This window comes from Petaurus breviceps, unplaced genomic scaffold (assembly GCF_028583685.1).
Source record: "Petaurus breviceps papuanus isolate PSGF00001 unplaced genomic scaffold, PetGlider_PUasm1.0 186, whole genome shotgun sequence".
NCBI lineage: Eukaryota > Metazoa > Chordata > Mammalia > Diprotodontia > Petauridae > Petaurus > Petaurus breviceps.
The window spans coordinates 46,784,563-46,803,557 of NW_027185798.1; the positions used below are offsets into that span (position 1 = coordinate 46,784,563).

Consider the following 18,995-nt stretch of genomic DNA (forward strand, 5'->3'; position numbering starts at 1 on the left):
AGCACCTACCTCCCAGTATTGTTGTAAGGATTAAATAAGGTAATGTTTGAAAAGTGCTTGGCACATAGTAGGTGCCTGATACACTTTTTTGCTAGCCTGGAACTGAAGGACCCAAGTTTATATCCCCACTTACTACCTGTGTGACCTTGGATGAGTTATGTGGGCCTCAGTTAAAGGGCCTGATCAGTTAAATCCGAGGGTTGAGCTGCATGGCCGCTGAGGCCAGTCCCAGATCTGTGACTCTAGGATGTAACCAAGGTCATTGGCTGCTGAGTCTGAAGTCTTTTCTACTTCTAGTCTATCTATCATTGTCTTTCTTCTCCAAAGTTCTGCTAACACAGGACACAAGCTCCCAAGACTTAGATTCTCTGTTTCCATTATTCTGTTTAACAGTAAAGGTCTCAGGGATGAGACCCAAGGACGCATCCCAAGGACGGTTCCCCGACAGAAGGCTTGCTCAGCCAGGGTTCCATTCTGTCACTGGTCTCTGACTCACCTTGGGCTGCCACCACCCAAAGGTAAAGACAAAGGCAGGTCTCCCTCTCAGACGAGGTCATTTCCCTTCCTCCCTTTCTCTTCCCCTGTCCTTCCTTTTCTCTCCCTGGTTATGACACTCTAGGGCACACAGTCAATTAAAGTGCATGAACGAAATCTGGTTAGAGTGTGGGGGAATTTCTAAGTAGAAACCAGATTCATCTTCTTCTTAAGTATTGGAGTCAGCTAAGTGATATAGTGGACAGCACCCCAGACCTGAAAGACCAGAGCAGGGTTGGGGAACCTGTGGCCTTCTAGGTCCTTGGGTGCAGCCTTTTGATGGAATGCAAGTTTTACAGAACAAATCCTTTTATTAAGGAGACTTATTCTGAGAAGTTTGGATTCAGGCAAAGGACCGCACTTGAGGACTTAGAGGACCATGTGTTTCCCCCTCCCCCCATCAGACCCTTACTGGCTGGATGATTTTGGTCAAGTCACAGCATCTGTCTGCCTCAATTTCATAATTGTAAAATGGGAATCATAACAGCACCTACCTCCTGGGGTTGTTGTGAAAATCAAATGCAATATTTGTACAATGCTTAGCACAGGGCCTGGCACACAGTAGGCTCTTAATAAATGTCAGTTTCCTTCCTTCAATAAACACTTATTAAGTGACTATATGCAAGGCACTGTGCCAAGCTGTGGGCATAAGAGATGATAAATAGTGCCCTGCCTGGCACACTCTGGGAGGAGGGCTGAGACGTGTAGAAAATAAAGTAACTGAGAAGAGTCAAATTGAGAATCAAAGAGGCAGGGATCAGATGTAGCTTGTGGGAGAACATGGCGCAGGTGCCAGCTGAGCTGGGCTTGGAAGAAGAATCACACATTCAGTAGGGCAAGATTGGGAGAGAAAGGAAGAGGACATCTATTCCAACCCTTAAGAATGGTTTGTGCATGGGCGGCTAGGTGGCTCAGTGGATACACCCCTGGAGTCAGGAGGACCTGAGTTTGAATCTGACTCAAGACACTTACTAGCTGTGTGACCCTGGCCAAGTCACTTAGCCCCAATTGCCCCCCCAAAAAATGACTTGTGCAAAAACATAAGGAAGGAAAGGGCAATATATGATGAGAGAACTATGGCAAATCCACCTTGGCTAGACCATAGTATGAGTTAAGAGGCATGATGTAAAATAAGATTGGATCCTAAATGTAAAAAGCTTTGAATGCCAGAGTGCAGAATTTCTATTTCATTTTGTTGGTAATAGGGAGCTCCTGAAGATTCTAGAGTTATAAAGAGGCACCATCATTGTTATAGCTTGGGAAGATTACTCTGCTGGGGCTGTGATAGATGGATTAGGGAGGAGAAAGGAGGAAGTTTCACATTACTCATTGTTTTGAAGTCTGCCTAAAACAAAAGTACTTTCTTCATTTTCCCTTTCTACCTTACCAGGGTCTCTTTTAGGCTCCAGCTCAGAAAGACTTAGAGATTTTTTCAGTACAGATGTCCTGGAAGAAAGCTTTGCTGTTTCTCTGCTACAGGGAAGTGCCCATGTACAGCCTGGAAATTGTATAAGGCAACTTTGCCACCATAAATCTCCAACCCCAGGGCACATTCGACCCCCTTGCTTTTGCACCCATCCTGTCTCAGCTGGGCTTCCTCCCGCATTCTTACTTCCAGACACAGGGCGATTTGTCCAGTTGGCCCCTTGGACCAACAATCAGTCACCAGGAGAGGCAGAGCCAACTTGGATTTCTTCATTTCCTAAAGCTGAGAATCCTGATGCCAGCCAAGGGAATCCATGCTTCTATTTTCAGACAAAAGGCAGCAGACCAAGGAGATAGCATGATATAAGTGGAAAGAGACTGATTTCAAATGTCTTGGGTTCAAATCTTGACTCTGATGTTTACTTTCTGAGTGATATTTGGCAAAATTACTCAGCCTCTCTGGGCTCAGTCTCCCAATCTGTAAAATGAGGTGATTTCAGCTGGCCTCTGAAGTCTCTATTGTCTTTACATCTACAATCCTATGAATGGTAACAACAGTGAGTTAGTGACCTGGTGTCTAGACAGAAGCTCACAAAGCATCCCACATGGGGGACAAAGATGCAGATGGCAGGAAATAATCCTCTTAGTAAGATTAGAGGAAAAACAGCTCTCTCCCTCATTCCCCTTCTTCACATTCCCCTTTGGAATCAGGAGGACTTGAGTTCAAATACAGTCTCAGACACTAGCTGTTGATCCTGGGCAAGTCACTTAACCCTGATTGCCTCAAAAATTAAAATTAAAATAACCACAGAACTGGGAGTTCAGAGTCCTAGAATTCTATTCCTGGCTCAGGTCCTTCTTCTTGTGTGACCTTGAGGAAGTCATTAATATTTCTGGACCTCATGTTCCTCCTATTCGGATGAAAGTTTATTAATCACAGAATCCTGGTTCTGTCACTTACTGTCTGAGTGACCTTGGGCAGGTCACTTAATTTCCTCATCTATACAATGAGAAGGGGATAGACTACATTATTTCTAAGGTTCATCCCATTTCCAATTCTTCTATCCTACAAACCTATAAAATGTTTCTAAGGTTTCTTCCCTTTTTAAATTTCTGCATTACATTCAATTCAATTCAAGCATTTATTAAGTGTGTACCATGTGCTAAGTGCAAGGGGTATCTAGGTGTGCAATGGATAGAGCACTGGGCCAGGAGTCAGGAAGACCTGAGTTCAAATCCAGCCTCAGATACTTCCTAGTTGTGTGACTCTGGGCAAGTCACTTAAGCCTGTTTGCCAGTTTTCTCATCTGTAAAATGAGCTGGAGAAGGAAATAAGAAACTACTCCAATATCTTAGCCAAGAAGACCCCAAATGGGGTCGTGAAGAGTCAGACATGACTGAAATGACTGAACAAGAAGGTGCCAAGTACACTGGATTCAAAGACAAAACTGAGACAGTCTTGTCTTCAAGAAGCTTACATTCTACTGGGGGCAGGGAGAGGTATGAGACTCTTATTTCAGTTTTCTGATCTCCCAGTTATGGTCTTCCATCCACTAGGGAGCCTTGAAGTTCTGGTGACTATAAGAGGCGTTGCCCACTGACCCCCACAATCTGTTGGTGAGACTCCACAAAGGCTGTGTATTTCCAGTCAGTATAATTTCACTCTCAAAAGTTACCCAACTGGATCTATGGAAGCATGGAAGACCAGTATATGCCTTCATTAAACCATGGCAAAGGGATGAACAGACTTGCCCAGGGTCTCACAGCTAGTTAGCAGCTGAAGTGGGATCGTGACTAGTTCTCTCAGTTCCTATCTCAAGGCTCTTTCCATTTTACTACCATGTATTATCATGTCTTTCTCATTGAGAATCTCCAGTAACTAAGCTATTTGGGTGCCAGTAATTCTCCTGTAATATCTCCATTGGGTTGTAAAGTCACCTTCATGAACGATGCATCAGGTGATTAAATTCTGTGATACGAACTTAAAGAAATATCTCAATTACTTAACAGCACACTTCAGAGACTGTCTCTGCACACTGTGCAAGCCCCTAGTTCCAAATCTATCACTTAGCAACAAAAGCGCCGAGGAACCCAAAATAGCACATTTAACAGAAGAGATGAGTGAGTTTTCTCAAAGGGGAAAAATATAGCAAGACAGATAGGTAAAAATATCTCCTTGTAGAGAGAGGGCTGATCTCCTTGCCACATTTCTTTGCCATTTTACGTAGAGGGCTGACTCAAACAGCAGAGAATGGCTGATCTCAAAGTCCTATTCCCAGCTCTGTTTAGGAACCCTCTGTTTGACTGTGTAAGCCCAGGGAGGTGGAGGGAGGGGGGTCTTTGGGAGCTGAGTCATATCCGGAAAGCTCAGAACAGTCACTAGGATGCTGGTGATGGTTTCTAGGGTCTCTTCCTGCTGATCCTGGGCTGCAGTGCACACAGAAAGGTGGAGGGGAGGAGAGATGCTTGCTATTTTTTAATTGAGCAGACCAACTGAAAGTGTAGACAGTCACCATCTTTGATGAGGCCAGACAGATTCCCCTGATGTCAGCCTTCCCCTTGCTCTAAAATCCTGACAGCTAATAATGTCACTTTCCCTAAGATAGCCCTGATCATTCAGAACTTTGTCCTTGAAGTTGTTGACAAAGACCAGGTGTGAATGGCCCCTACTGAGGGTCTGCATGACTTAGGAGCATTTGGAAATTACATGGGCACTGATAGACGGTTGTAATAGTACTGAAATTGATGAATAGAAACAGAACTGGATTTGTGAATCAGAAGTCCTGGGTTTGACCCTCAGCTGCTTGCTACTTGTGTGACCTGGGACATAGTCCTCAGTTTCCTTATCTGTCAATCAGAGGGATTACACAAGATGCTCTTCCAGCCCCAAATCCTACAAAATATGAGCTTCAAGGAGGGATCATGGCATTAGATAGAGTTGGAAGGGACCTTGGAGAGCATCCAGGGGAACCCCAGCTTTTTACAGCTGAGTAAATGAAGGTCAGAGATAATATGATTTGCCCAACGTCACACAGGTGGTAAGTGGAATTGAGGTCATCTGACTCCAAATTCTAGTATTCTTTCCATTGTTATCATGTTAACCTGAAGCCTTCAAAATCCCCTGTGAATTGGGGCAATAAACAACAGAATGCCCAACACACAGTTCCAAGTATTGAAGATTATTTCAAGAATATTTGTCAGAGGAGAGGGAGAGGATGTAGACCTTGGGACCTTTAATATGGAGGTGAACTGACAGCTTTCCAATGTGGCATAGGGTAGGGGGTTCCAGTAAGTATTTAACAACTGTTGGAAAACGTATGCATGAAATGCATACAAGTTTAATTAAATTGAAAATGTTAATTGAAATTAATTTAAGTTTTACATTTAATCTCCATTATTAACATTTCTCTATCACTTTCTTAAGTCTAGAAACCAACAAAACAACAAACCAAGATCTTATTTGTGGTCTGCTGATTTTCAAGATGTAAATTCTCTCACTGAAAATTTAGCAACTGCTTCTGACAAGGCTGGATAGAACTGGCTCTGCTACACCCTTGGTGTGGCTGGAACTTAAACTTGCCCTTCTAACAACCCCAGAACTTCTATTACATGAAAGGAGCTTAAATCAGGTCAATCTACAGGTAGGAGTTACCTTGTATAACCCCCCTCATTTTACAGTTTAGGAAACTGAGGCCAGAGAAGGTCCAGTGATCTGTCTGAGGCCCTACTATGTGAGCACAGAACCGGCACATACATGCATGTCTCCTAAAGCCAAATCCAGGGCTCTTTTCCTCTATCTTGCTGTCATTCCAAGATCCATCAGTCAAACCAACTTTAGTCATTTCAACAAACAGTTAATAAGTCCACAGTATGTGGTAGGGACAGTATATTGTAGTGTAATAAAGAACATTCAACTTGGAGTCATTAGATCATAGGCTTTGAGCTGGAAAGTACCTCTAAGATCACCCAGTACAATCCCCTCATTTTACAACTGGAAACATTGAGGCCCAAAGAGATTCGTTCACTTGCCTGAAATTACACAGGGAATACGTATATGAGATATGAGCTCACATCATTCATTTTTGATCCACTGTCCTTTCCACTGTACTATGAGTGAAAATACAGAGGTATAAGCCTTGACTCAATTAATAATTGTGTGACTTTGAGCCACGACACAACCTCTCTGGGCCTCAGTTTCCTCATTTGTAAAATGAGGTTAACAGCAACACTTATTTATATATTTCCCCCCTCCCATAGGACTATTGTGAGGATCAAGTAATAGTTCTATGCACAATGCCACACACACAAGTGCACACATACATACATAAACACATATGATTATATAACATGCCCATGTGTATATGTAATACACACTATTGGGACAGCTGGGTGGTACAGTAGAGTGTCAGATTTCAGGAAGACTCCTCTTCCTGAGTTCAAATCTGGCCTCAGATACTAGCTGTATGATCCTGGGCAAGTAATTTAACCCTGTTTGCCTCTGTTTCTTCCTTTGTAAAATGAGCTGAAAAAAAGAAATGGCAAACCACTCCAGTATTTTTCCAAGAAAACTCCCAGTGGGGCCACGAGGAGCTAAACATGACTGAAATGACTGAATAACAACAATAGGCTATTATTAGTATATTCAACCAGTTCAAATTTTCATTAGTTTTCTTAAAGCTGCTGACCAATAGTAGGCATAAATCTTCCCTCTCATGGATCCCTGGATGACTTAGCAATGTTTGTCACTTAACACATATTTGTGGCTTCTTCTGCTCCCACCTTTGGAGAGTGGCCTGAGTCTTGTAATGGAATTTGAATCACAGCCTTCCCTCCCCACATTACTCCTTGCAGCAAAGAAGTAGGGCTGAAAAGCTCTCTGGGGGCTTAAACAGACAAACACAGCTTCTTGTTCTCTACAGCAACCTTGGCCTATGTGTGGGGAGGTCCTTAGGTCTCACAGACCAAATTTTTCCTCAGTCTAAAGAGATCCTCATCTGATAATAATGGACTCACTGTGTTGAAAGGATTGGGGAACTTAATGGATGAGAAAGCCCTTTAAAAAGTTAACTGAGGTCTACCTAAGATGAAGGTTCTATATTATCTAACTCTATGTCCCATATCAACTTCATTTTTAACTATTCCCTGTTATGCATTAGATGTATATTCTGCCTTCAGTTCTAAAATAGCATAGAAGAATAGCTTCTGGAGCATGGTAGGTTCTCTCTCACTCTCTGTCTCTCTGTCTCTCTCTCTCTCTCTGTATCTATCTCTCTCTGTGTCTCTCTGTCTCTATCTCTCTCTGTCTCTGTCTCTGTCTGTCTGTCTGTCTGTCTCTCTGTCTCTCACCACCCCCCATCCACACATATATTTTCTTGGAAAAGATGATGGAGTGGTTTGCCATTTTCTTCTACAGTTCATTTTACAGATGAGAAACTGAGGTAAACAGGGTTAAGTGATTTGCCTGGGGTCACACAGCTAGTAAGTGTCTAAGGTTGGATTTGAACTCAGGTCTTCCTGACTCCAGGGTTGACACTATCCATTGTGCCACCAAGCTGCACACACACACACACACGTTATATGTGTGTATGTATATATACACACATATTTACATATATGTATGTATATAATAAGCAAATGGATCAATTGAACCATTGCTTCTTTATCTCCATAGATTTTGTAGGACCTGATCCTTTCCCCTCACCCACACATACCCCATTATTTCTTCTGAAAGCATTTTGTCATCCTAACCACCTTTGTGCACTTAGCAAAATTGTCCTCCAGGAGTTAAGAAGCCCAATTCTGTCACTGCTGCTTACTGTCTTCTCCATTGAGCTTTCTCTGATTCTCTAATCAAAAATTGTCTTCCTCTTCAGATCTTGATTCATATTTCTTTTATGCATTTACAAGTTCTACTGTTTTCTAGTTATTTGTGTACTTGTCTTATTCCCCCCCCCCCACTAAATTGCAAACTCCATGAGGGTATGATTCATGCCTTATTTGTGTTTGTATCTCCCTTATCACCTCCTACCATGTTTACATGTAGAAAAATGATGAATGAATTAATGAACAAGCCACTGCTTAACAAATCTAGTAGGGAGGTACAGGTCCATGAATACAATTGTGTAGGGAAATTCCTCCACCCATACAAATCCATAACTCATCTACAACTTAGCATGTTAGGGGTCTATTTGGGGCGCACTTAGCTCTTCCTGCTTGAATCTCTCATTTCCTTCAAATGAGGATAGAGTGTCAACCCTGGAGTCAGGAAGACCTGAGTTCAAATCCAACCTCAGACACTTACTAGCTGTGTGGACCCTGGGCAAGTCACTTAACCCTGTTTACTTCAAGAACTATTTACTATATTTACATGAAAATATGAAATGGGTGTACTGGGTAAAGAAAAGCAAGAAGGTTAATTTGTCTGGACCACAGAGTGGGTGAAGAGGCACGGTACATAATAGAACTTGAAAGTCACATTAGGACTAGGTTTTAAAGGGCTTTCTATGCTAAACAGAGGGGTTAGTACCTTTCATAGAGGTAATAGGTGGTCACTGACATTTGTTGAAAATGAAAATGACATAATCAGATCTGTGCTCTGGGGAAAATCACTTTGGCACCCCTGTGGAGGATGGGTCAGAAAGAAGAGAGACTCAAAGGAGAGAGACCAATGAGGAGAATATTACAACATTTCAGGAGAGAGGCAATGAAAATCTAAAGTAAGGCAGCGGATAGATACGGGAAATGGGGAGGTAAAACTGACAAGACTTGGCACCTGATTCGATTTGTGGGGTAAGAAAGTGTGAGGAGTTGAAGATGACCTCAAGGTTGCACATCTGAGAGATTAGAAAGATAGTGGTGCCCTTAACAGAGATAAGGAAGTTACAAAGAGGTGTGAGGAATGTGGAAAATTGAGTTCTGTTTTGGATATGTTGAGTTTGAGATACCTATGGGACATCCATTTCAAGATGCCAGTAGGCAATTGATGACGCAGGGTCGGAGCCGAAGGGACTAAACTTGTATGTCTTTATCTGGGAGTAATCTGCATAGAGGTGATCTTGGAACCCATGGAAGCTGAGGAAGTCACCAAGAGAAAGAAGAGAGAAAGAAGAAAAGAGGGTCCAGGACTGAGCATTAGTGACACAAGTATAGTTAGATGAACGATATGGGTGATGATCTTAAAAGGAGACTGAGAAGTAGTTATACAGGCAGGGAGAACAATAAAAGAAGAAAATTCAGAGATGAGAGAGTATCCAGGAAGAGAGAGGGAAGGAGGCAGATAGACTTGGGAAAAGTGAATGAGAACAGGAACAAAGAACTTTTTGACCTAATCAACTCATCTCTATTCTTTTGTGTGGAAAAAGTGCATGTCCTCTGGTGGCACTGGTAAGAGAAGTATTTTCTCTCCTATATATCCCCTCTTTTGTCTGAGCATAAATATATTTGATACGATTAATAAATTTAATACAATCTACTTGGGAGATCCCAAGTAAATTGCTATCACAAAAGCCCATTTATTTTGACACTGACATTCTCCCATTGATACCAAATAGCTGTGAATCAAAGTACATCATGCTCTAAATTTTTTTCCCAGAGAACCCAAAAGAAAATGGAAAGAAACATGATGAACATCAGCAGGTATGTTGACACATCAGCATATTGACAATATCGGGGCATAAAAGTCATCATCAAGCCCATAGTACAGTGGACTTGTCATGTCATGAGTGAGGGACAATAGAAGGACAGCCTAATAACTACAATGTATTAAAAGTAATCAGAGGAGTGTAAAATGAAATGTACTATGCACAAAGTCACAGCAATATTGTGTGATGATCAGCTGTGAATGATTTAGCTATTCTCAGCAATACAATGATCCAAGACAACTCTGAAAGACTTATGATGAAAAATCCCCAAAGAAATGATGGTGTCTGAATACAAATTGAAACATGCTTTTTTTAAACTTTGTTTTTCTTGAGGTTTTTTTTTTGTCTGTGTTTTCTTTCACAATGTGACTATTGTGGAAATGTTTTCATAACTATGCAGGTATGACCTATATCAAATTGCTTACCTTCTCAATGAGGGGTGGGATGGGGAGGGAGGGAGGAAGGTAGAGAATTCAGAACTCAAAATTTTAAAAACAAAATGTTAAAAATTGGTTGTACATGTAACTGGGAAAAAATAAAATACTAAATAAAACAAATTAAAACCAAAAAAAAAAAACCAGAGGAAGGCCTCTAGCAAGATGAGTGGGTCTTCTTTGGAATATTTACAGAACTATGTAAAAGAATGACACGAAGAGGAAATGCAGATAGGCTGCGATCTACAACAGTGGTGGAGTGTGGCAGGTGTATCTACATTAATGTGATCATGGAGGCACTGAAGTGTCCAACAGGTACTGAGAACCCACCTGCAGGAAACATCTCTACCCTTTCACTTTATGCAGGTCTCTGAAGCTATACATAGCAGGGTAGCACATAGGTGTAAAGGGAGAAGGACCTGGGCCCATAGATGGGGGTGACGGCAAGGAGCAGAAGGGTAGGAGATGTCCGTACATGTATATTCAACCTGACCCTTGTCCTCTTCACAGCAGGAGAGCTTCAGTGTTTGGAAATAACAGATAATAGACAAGTTTAGGTTTCCTTCGAGTCTCCATAATGACATTTTTCTATTAAATTGCTTTGAAGCATGTGTCTATTTCCAGGCAGGGGACCAACATAATTCTTCCAATTTGGAATAAGGACATTAAAAAAATCAAATGCAAAAGAAAAATACCAAGTCCAATTAACATACTCCATTCCTCTCTTATTTGGTATGACAATCCCTACTGCTGACAGATGGGCCCTCAGAGCATCTGCCCAAAACCCTTTGACCTGAATTTTCTTAAGATGAATGTTTTCTCTTGACTCTGAGAGGGTGGTGGAGGGAACAGTGGGTGTCCAATTACCTGAGTTATACAATGGACCAGTGAAGAGCACTTGAAGGAATATTTATCAGATACCTTTAATCATACTCCTTGCTTGATATTTTTTTTTCCAGATGAACTGAGAGGATTATATGTATCTTTTCTCATCAAGGCTTTTTGGTGGAGGTGGGGAATGAAATACATAGATGAGAGAACAATTTACAGGACAAATATTATTCACCAAGTTATTGGTGAAACCATATCTTTTTATTCCCATGTCAATGTTCTCACATTGGGTCCTGCCACTTTCCTGAGAATGACCAAAAGAGAACCCCTTCCAATCACTCAAAGGGCAGGATTCCAATGGCTAGCAGAGTGCCCTAGTCATGGTTTCAGGACCTTAAACAGCACCACGTGTTCAATGAGCAGAGGAAGAGAAGGTACCCTGAACACCATCATTTCTTCACCTTCATCCGAAGCCAAAAAAAAAGTAAGAAACATCATTTTCCTTGTTAAGGACATATGAAATAGCATATCCTAGAAGTACAAAACCAAACATTGGCTGCAACTCCCTTGGTAAACAGTTTTAATATCATAGCACTTAATCCCTTGTACAGCAAGTCTGTAGTTTTTCAAACTTAAAATTTAAGAAATTACAATAAAGGGTAAAATGTTGGCAGTAGAAAATTCATTTCTAGGCAGAAATTAGTGAAACACAGAACCTAGTAGAAACTCAATTAAACCAGTAATTAGAAATGATGAGGGGGTAGGAGAAGCAACTTGTTATTTTCAAATGAGTTCCAGCATTGGATTCTATGAGATCAAGTGACATCCTAGTGGTGACAACTACATCTGATAAGAATCATCTGGGGCCTTGAGAGCTAGAGTATCAGTTTTTCCCTTTAAGTGGCCCTACTTTGGCCTTCAATCTACACAAAAAGACAACAGAATAAACACTTTGGGGCCCCATGTTTCAGTAGCTAATAGGGAGTCCACTCATTCTATTTAAAAACTTATCCACTGCAGGAAGTCTTCCTAGACAAATCCCATATAGCGCTAGCAATTTCATTCTAGCATCTTCTCAACACATCTTTGCAGCTAAGTACAGATGTAATTTGCATTATGCAAATGTATAAACACATATATGTTCTTCACATGCATGTCCTTCCATATATGCATTTTCTCTATATACAGTGAATACTCAACACTTATTTTTTTAATGACTAGGTTTCCCCTGTTCTGGAATTTCTCTCTAGGAAGATCTTGGTGAGAAGGTGGGATGTGCTAAAATGAACACATCTCCACAAAATGGCCACTCCAAAATTAAGTAAAGGTCTTGAGAAGTTTTCAGTGTCCTAGTTGGGATAAGGATTGGGGAGGGGGACTAGCTGTACCCTGATAGAGGGATGATAATGATGATGAATCTTATAATTATCCAATATCACTTATAGGAAAATGCCGTCATATTTTTCAGATTGGTCAGAGATGACAAAGTGACTGTGACCCAAAAGACCTATTCCTGCTGGTGTTGGTGATTTCTCAGAGAAATGAAGAGTCCATTTCCTGGGAATATCATATCACAGTCCTAGGAATGAATAGAGTTGGGGAGGGAGGAGTAAGGGTGTCTTCTCCTTAGGCTTCCTCTGAGTGGGCTACATGTGGAGGAAGCTGCCTTCCACCCAGTGACACATGTCAGCACCAGCTTATAAACACCCTTAGAGCATCATCAGTTTTACTTTGGGTTCTGGGTCGTTAGCACAAGCTGCTGAAAATTCTTGGCACGCATTCCCCTCAACAAAGAAATCTGACACACTGGGGGCCCTCACCAGGAGCGAGCTGTGCCCTAATAATGCAGACTCAGAAGTTCTCAGGGACAATATCCAGGATCATAAGATCATAGAACTGAGCTGGACGATATCATCAAGGTTATTTAGCCCAACCCCCTCCCCATTTGTACAGATGAGAAAACTGAGGTTTCAGAGAAGAGGAATGACTTGATCAATTTTACAGACAATACGGTAGAACTTCCAACTCCAAAGCTAATGTTCTTTCACTTGTACCACATACCAGTCTCAAACCTCCTCTGATTCTTCCATAACTGCTCTTGGTTGTTATTGACTCAGAAAAAGTTTGAGGGAAGAAAATTGGTAGGCACTGGGGAGGAGGTGAGAAAAAGCAGAGGGGACAACCAAAGGTAGGTCCTGTATCAAGAATTGGGATTTAACTTTGCTCTGAGTGTCCAGCTCTCAGCCCAGGGCCTGGCACACAGTGTTTGATAAATGCTTATTGACTTGATTTTTCTGGAGCCATAGACATCTGAATCCAAAAACAATGTCCCTCAGGTTCTAGATTGCTGTGCATTTTTATTCTCTGTCTATTCTCCATGTAAAGGGGAATACCCATCCACTTCTACCACCTATATCCTGCCTGATATCTCTAGTTAACATTGAAATACCCATTTCCCGCTTTTCCTTTCACTGGGTCATTCACTTTTTAAAAATAGTGATTTATTGAAATCCCCAGAATCTTTAGGCATAGGTCTGGGCCAAAAAAACCTCACCTAAGCAGTCTTGGGAAATGCCTAGGTGCCCAGGCTGAGTTTTCAAAATTTCAGGTCCCTTCAGTTCATTTCCCTCTCCAAAAAGAATTCAGAGTTCAAGTTCATCCAGGGATTACCAGGCTAACATATGACTATCTTTAGGGGAATCTTGCCCATTCCATAAAGAAATAACAAAAGTCCCTTTCCAAAGCACATTTTGCCAAGGTTCATTTGTAGTCAATTGGGATGCCAAGGGAAAAAAAGAGTGGTTTCAAAAGAACCCGGGGTGCCTGATCTGATAGGTCCTTTCTCCATCCCATCATTTGCCTGTCGTGTTTGCAGGACATCTGATTATTTGAGGACACCTGCAGCCTGGTCTGGAAGTGAGTGATAAACAGACAGGATTATGGGGAAACTCATTGAGGAGCCCAAATCCTTTCTCCCCTTAGATTTTTTCCATTGCTTATCTCAATAGCTTTACAGAGGATTAGAGATGAAATTTCCTACTGCGGCAAAACTGGAGAGGAAGGACTACAGGGAACATAGGGGGTAGAACAAGGTGGAAACGAATACAGTTTTCTGGGAATCTTCTTCTCGCTGCCTCCTTACTTCCCTCCCAGATCAGGATTCCTCTCCAAGGGTCAAGCATGGAGGATTAAGAGAAGAGGGGTTCCCCAGAGAAAAATAGCCTCTCCCATCCTTCCCATCACTGTATCTTTAATTTGGCATGCACTTCCTCTTCCCGGTGCTATGCATGATTCCTGACCCTAAGGACATGCAGATTAATTAATGAGAATCAAGTCCAGACACAGTGAGGGAGGAAACGAGGGAGGCCCAGGGTCCTTCAGGAAGAATATTATTGATACAAAAATAAAGCCAATATTCTAAATGTCCTCCCTAGGACCCTCCCATCCTAACACTTTAGACACCCCCTCTCTCTCCTTGGCAGCTTTAACCTAGTCTCCTAGTAGTAAAGAATAGGATGAAAAGAGAGCCCAGTCAAAGTGTTGGGGGCCATTAAATGAGTCCCAGAGGAGACTTGAGTGGGGGGTCTGGGTCAAAGACTTGAACAAGGAAGGCAGGGTTGGGTCTCTTACCCTAATGATTTCTAGAGGGAATCCAGACCTTCCCAGGTAGATTGGGTTGTCTAACCCCCCACCCCCACCCCCCACCCCTAGTCCCCAACAATACAGAGTGAATGACTCTTCTTTCTTACCACAACCCTTCTCTGATACCTGCATCTGCCTGGGAAGACTTGAAGGTGGAGAAATAGGTCACATTGATGCAGTTATTGACCTTCCTCCAAACCATAGGAAATCCTGCATTTTTACTTTTGCCACCCTTGGAACAGCATAAGGATTGCATTCTTTCCATATCATGGCTAGCAAAGCTCCACAGAAGAGAGTTTCTTTGAGGTTAGAAGCAGATCTCACACACACACACACACACACACACACACACACACACACACACACACCACACAGGTCAAGCTAGACATTTGCTTAGTAGCTACGCTCCAGACAGTGACCCTAATCTCTGGAAACTGCTTGGTGGTCTGGTAGCCTCTAATCCTAAGGATGTGCCCAGCATTCTCTTCTAGGGAAACATCCCAAATCAAGTCCCATGGTCTCCTTTGGAAGTTTTGGCCTTTAATGATGACACTATTTCCCCTGTCACGAGTGATCTTTGCTAAATAGCTACATTCAGCACACACACACACACACACACACACACACACACACACACACACACAAAGGCTGGGCACATGACTGAGTGTGACTCAGGGTAAACAAACTCACTCTAATCAGAACTAGTGGGCACAATTTGGCTTACACACTGAGTCACACACTGTGTTAAGCCACGGGAATCTGGTAAAATGTAACTCACTTGGCCATTAAAGATGCAAGTCAACTGAGGAGTCAGAAACTGAAGGGGAAGTTGTCAAGGACAATCAAACATATAACCTGAAGGCTTTTTTTCATTCATACATTCATACTAGAAGCCAAGTAGGCTAAAAACAGCAAAACTACTTCACCCTGTCATCTGATAACCAGAGAGCCTATTTCCACATTCTTGAAGCTTTCTTTCTGTGTCCTGAACATATTTTTAAGCTTTTGAAGTTCTTCTCAACATAGGAAGTCTCTTAAAAATAAAATCTCTCTCTTTCAGTACCATCCCAACTCTTGCCACCTTCCTTTCTGTCCACTGCCTTACCCTTCTTCAAGCCTATGGGTTGAATGCCATCTTTGAATAGTTCTGGTAATAGTTCTCTAAACAAAGGCCCTAAAGATATAATGCTTAAAGAAGAGCTGGGGCCACATGAGAAAATCTGGGACAAATTTAAAAACACAAACACACACCCAACAGTGAAAGAGTCAAAGAAGGTCCTTGCCACTGGGATTTCAGGATGTTCACTGCACTATAAAGCAGCTTGGACTTGATAAGTTTGGCCTTCTAAAAAGAAACAGCAGGTCTAATTTCCAAATCAGTCAAACCTCTGAGCTACTCCTGGAGTTACGGGAAGAACCCAATTGTAGTTACATTTTAAAATAGCATAAAAGTCACTCACCCCAAAACTCCTCACCACATCAATCACAAACCTTTCACAAATAAAAATTCCCCATGAGAGTAGATCCCTGCTCTGAATTCATGAAGGGCTAAACTCTGGGGCTAAGCATTAAATATTCATCATAGTGGCGAGCCTTCAGTTCCCCTTGCCAATGTGGTGTTCAAGGTCAAATGGATCTGAGGCCGAGAGGCTGAAGCCGAGGTCCCTATGGTTTGGGGCCAGCAGCCCTCGTGTTTCAGAGAAGCCAGAGTCCCTCCCATCCAGGGAGGTGCAACCTCAGAAGCAACCTCTTTGTGCTGAAGTGAGCCCCTGGATCTCAGCAGGTTCCTGGGTCCTACGGTCCTGCCCTTGGGCCTGGGCAATTTTAGCTTCCCTCTCCAGGCTCCTTAGGGAACCCAGGCGTCCTCGACACTCCCCCCCCCCCCCCACCCCGCCCCAGAGAGTGCTTCCGTGCTCTGCCCTTAGAGAATGGTCAGCTCGGTAACCAGGCAACAAAAGTGGCAGCAGCTGTAGAGGGACCGCAGCCCGAAAAGCCTGGCACCTAGATTGGGGAGAGGGCTTCCTGCATTTCCATTCCCAGGCCTGACTGGTCAGATTCAGAGAAAAGGGCTGGGGGAAAAAATGTACCCTGGGCTTTCCTTGCGGGAGAAGGTGGAGTTATGGGCTGGCGAAAAACAGTGAATGGGACCATGCTACGGCCCACAGGGAAAGTTGCAAAGGGAGAGACTTGCAAAGGCTACCGACTTCAGAAAAATGCCCGATCCAGCCCCGAGGACAGTCGGTGCCGGGAGGGGAAGGAAGAAGGGAGGAGCACAGCGCCGCGGCCATCAACTCACCTGTCCTGTGGACTCCGTGGAGCCTCCGCCCTGGTGGCTAGCACCCAGCACAGCCGGGGCAGCTGAGATCCTAGTTGAGTCCTGGGTCCCCAGCTCCGAGCTCACGCTCACTCACACCCGTGTCCAGACACCCGACAGTCTGGGTGCAGCACGGCGCTAGGAAGACTGCCCAGAGCCCGGGGCTGCGTTTCCAGGAGGAGCTGCGCGCGCCGGCGCACGCGACAAGCACCCCCGCCCCCCTCCGGCCCCCTCACTTCGCTCTTCGTGCTCAGGACTGCCAATCCGCCTCAGTCAAACTATCCTGGGCCCGCTGCTCCAGGGGCTGCTGCACAGGGCTGGTGGAGGCTCGCTTGGGGTGGCCCTGCCTCAAAGTCGCCACTGGGGCAAAGAGCCTGAAAATGGTGATGGAGGTGGCGGCGGCGGTGATGGAGAGGTTGTCCCTGCAAGCACTCGGTTCCCTCCTCCCCACCAGCGCCGACGTGAGGATACCTAATCCGGTGGTGCTCGCCCGGTGCTTTGCTCAGCTCAACTCAGCCCTGCCCTGCGCCCTGGCACCGTGTCTGGATGCCCCTATCAGCACGGGGGACAGCGGCACTTTGTACTGTCCCTGGTTTTCCGGAAGGCCACTCTTTCCGCTGAGCTCGTGACGCAAGCTTGACTCACTCGCAGTCCCGCGTCAATGGGAGAGGCACGCGTGCTGTAGATGGAGCTCGGATGAGGACAGGGGCCTGAGGAGTGGGAAGAGAGGAGGGGTGCCCTAGTATCCATCTGTGAGGATGGATGCCCGAGCTGAGGCCAATAGCTGTGGGCCTTCCTTTCTCAGCAACAGGAATACATTCACGACACTTTAGATGGTTGTCCCTGCAAGCACTCACCAAGGACCGCCTGAGTACACATACATCCGGCAGGTGCCAGCAAGGCTATCTCTACATCTGAGGCTTCCTAGGCCTCCAGAGAGAGCAGGCTATGGTTCAGATCCTGTGCCTCATTGATCAAAGCCCTGCAGGAGAGGTAGCCTTCTATTTCCTGGCCCTGGACTTCCCAGACTTACACAAAATCCCTCCTCTCTAGCCAAACTGGAGTATTCACAATCCCCTTAAAGTGATTTGTACTTTCTCAGCTCCTTGCCTCTGCTCTCCTCTCTCTCCCTAGGCCCTGAATGCCCCTTTCCCTCCTCTACTTTCTTCACCTATATAGAAACAGTACCAAAGCTTTAACGACCAAATCAAATACTTTTCCTTACTGCCTTCCCCCAGGCATCCTAATAGCAGGTGATCTCTCCTCCCTCCAAACATAAAGCACTTAAGATCTGTATCATTCCTTAACGGAGTTTAGAAGCGCCTAGCGAGCTATATTGTCCATGGGGTTAGGGAGAGTGACCCACGATTGAACAACACGATTGAACAACAACAACCACCACCATTCCTTTGAATGTACTTAAACTTTTCATGAGTCCATTTCTCCTCTTTCCAACAAAAGCCTAAACCTTTTGATGGTAGTGAAGTTAGGTCACAATAGTTGGGCACTTGGTCAGGAAAACCTGCTTTTGAATCCTGCCTCTTTCACTTACTTGGTGGGTGACAAAGGCAAAGTCAAAACCTCCCGGAGCCAGTTTTCCTCATATGTAAAATAGAGGTGATAGTGGGGTACCACCTTTACTTGTTTAGGGTGAGGCTTAAAAAGTTGTGCCTAGGAGAGTCTAGAAAAAACCTGAGGTCTTTAGGAACTAAAAGATAGAGACACGGAAATGTAAAACGGAAGGCAAAATAGACTTTCTCTACAACAGATCTGGGCTGAGGGTTGAATTACTCAATAGAGTCTGGAAGAGGCCAGCTAGATGAGGAATGTGCCTCCAGGGCACAGACTTCATTCATACTTTTGTTCCTGGTCACTCATCTGCATAAGATCCTTAAAGAAATATAGGAAGCATAATTGACTGAATTGAGAATGATCACCCTAGGGCAAAGTGGAGAGTCTTACTAAAGGAAAGGGTTTTTGAAGTTGTGGTTCCTCAGGATGAGGAATATTCTATCTTCTTCTCAACTCCCTTGTGTAGGTGGCAAATAACTTCAGAGCGGAATGAGTCTCTGAAGGAATCCAAGAGAAAAAAAAAATAGAAGATTCTGCCAATTTGGAACTGTGTTGTTGTAATACTCCAGCTGAAGAAACTCTTAGTCAGTCTGTCAAAGGTGC

The 18,995-nt window shown here is 43.7% G+C and overlaps 1 protein-coding gene across 1 annotated transcript in view; it reads right to left on the minus strand.

Moving 5' to 3' along the window:
- SLC6A17 (solute carrier family 6 member 17) overlaps positions 1-17,446 on the minus strand; it is a 62,774-nt gene extending 45,328 nt beyond the window's left edge. Inside the window, exon 1 of the mRNA XM_069090409.1 lies at positions 16,803-17,446. The gene's annotated coding sequence lies outside the window, so the exon portion shown is untranslated. The remainder of the gene's footprint in view (positions 1-16,802) is intronic.
- Positions 17,447-18,995: the final 1,549 nt, after the last annotated feature.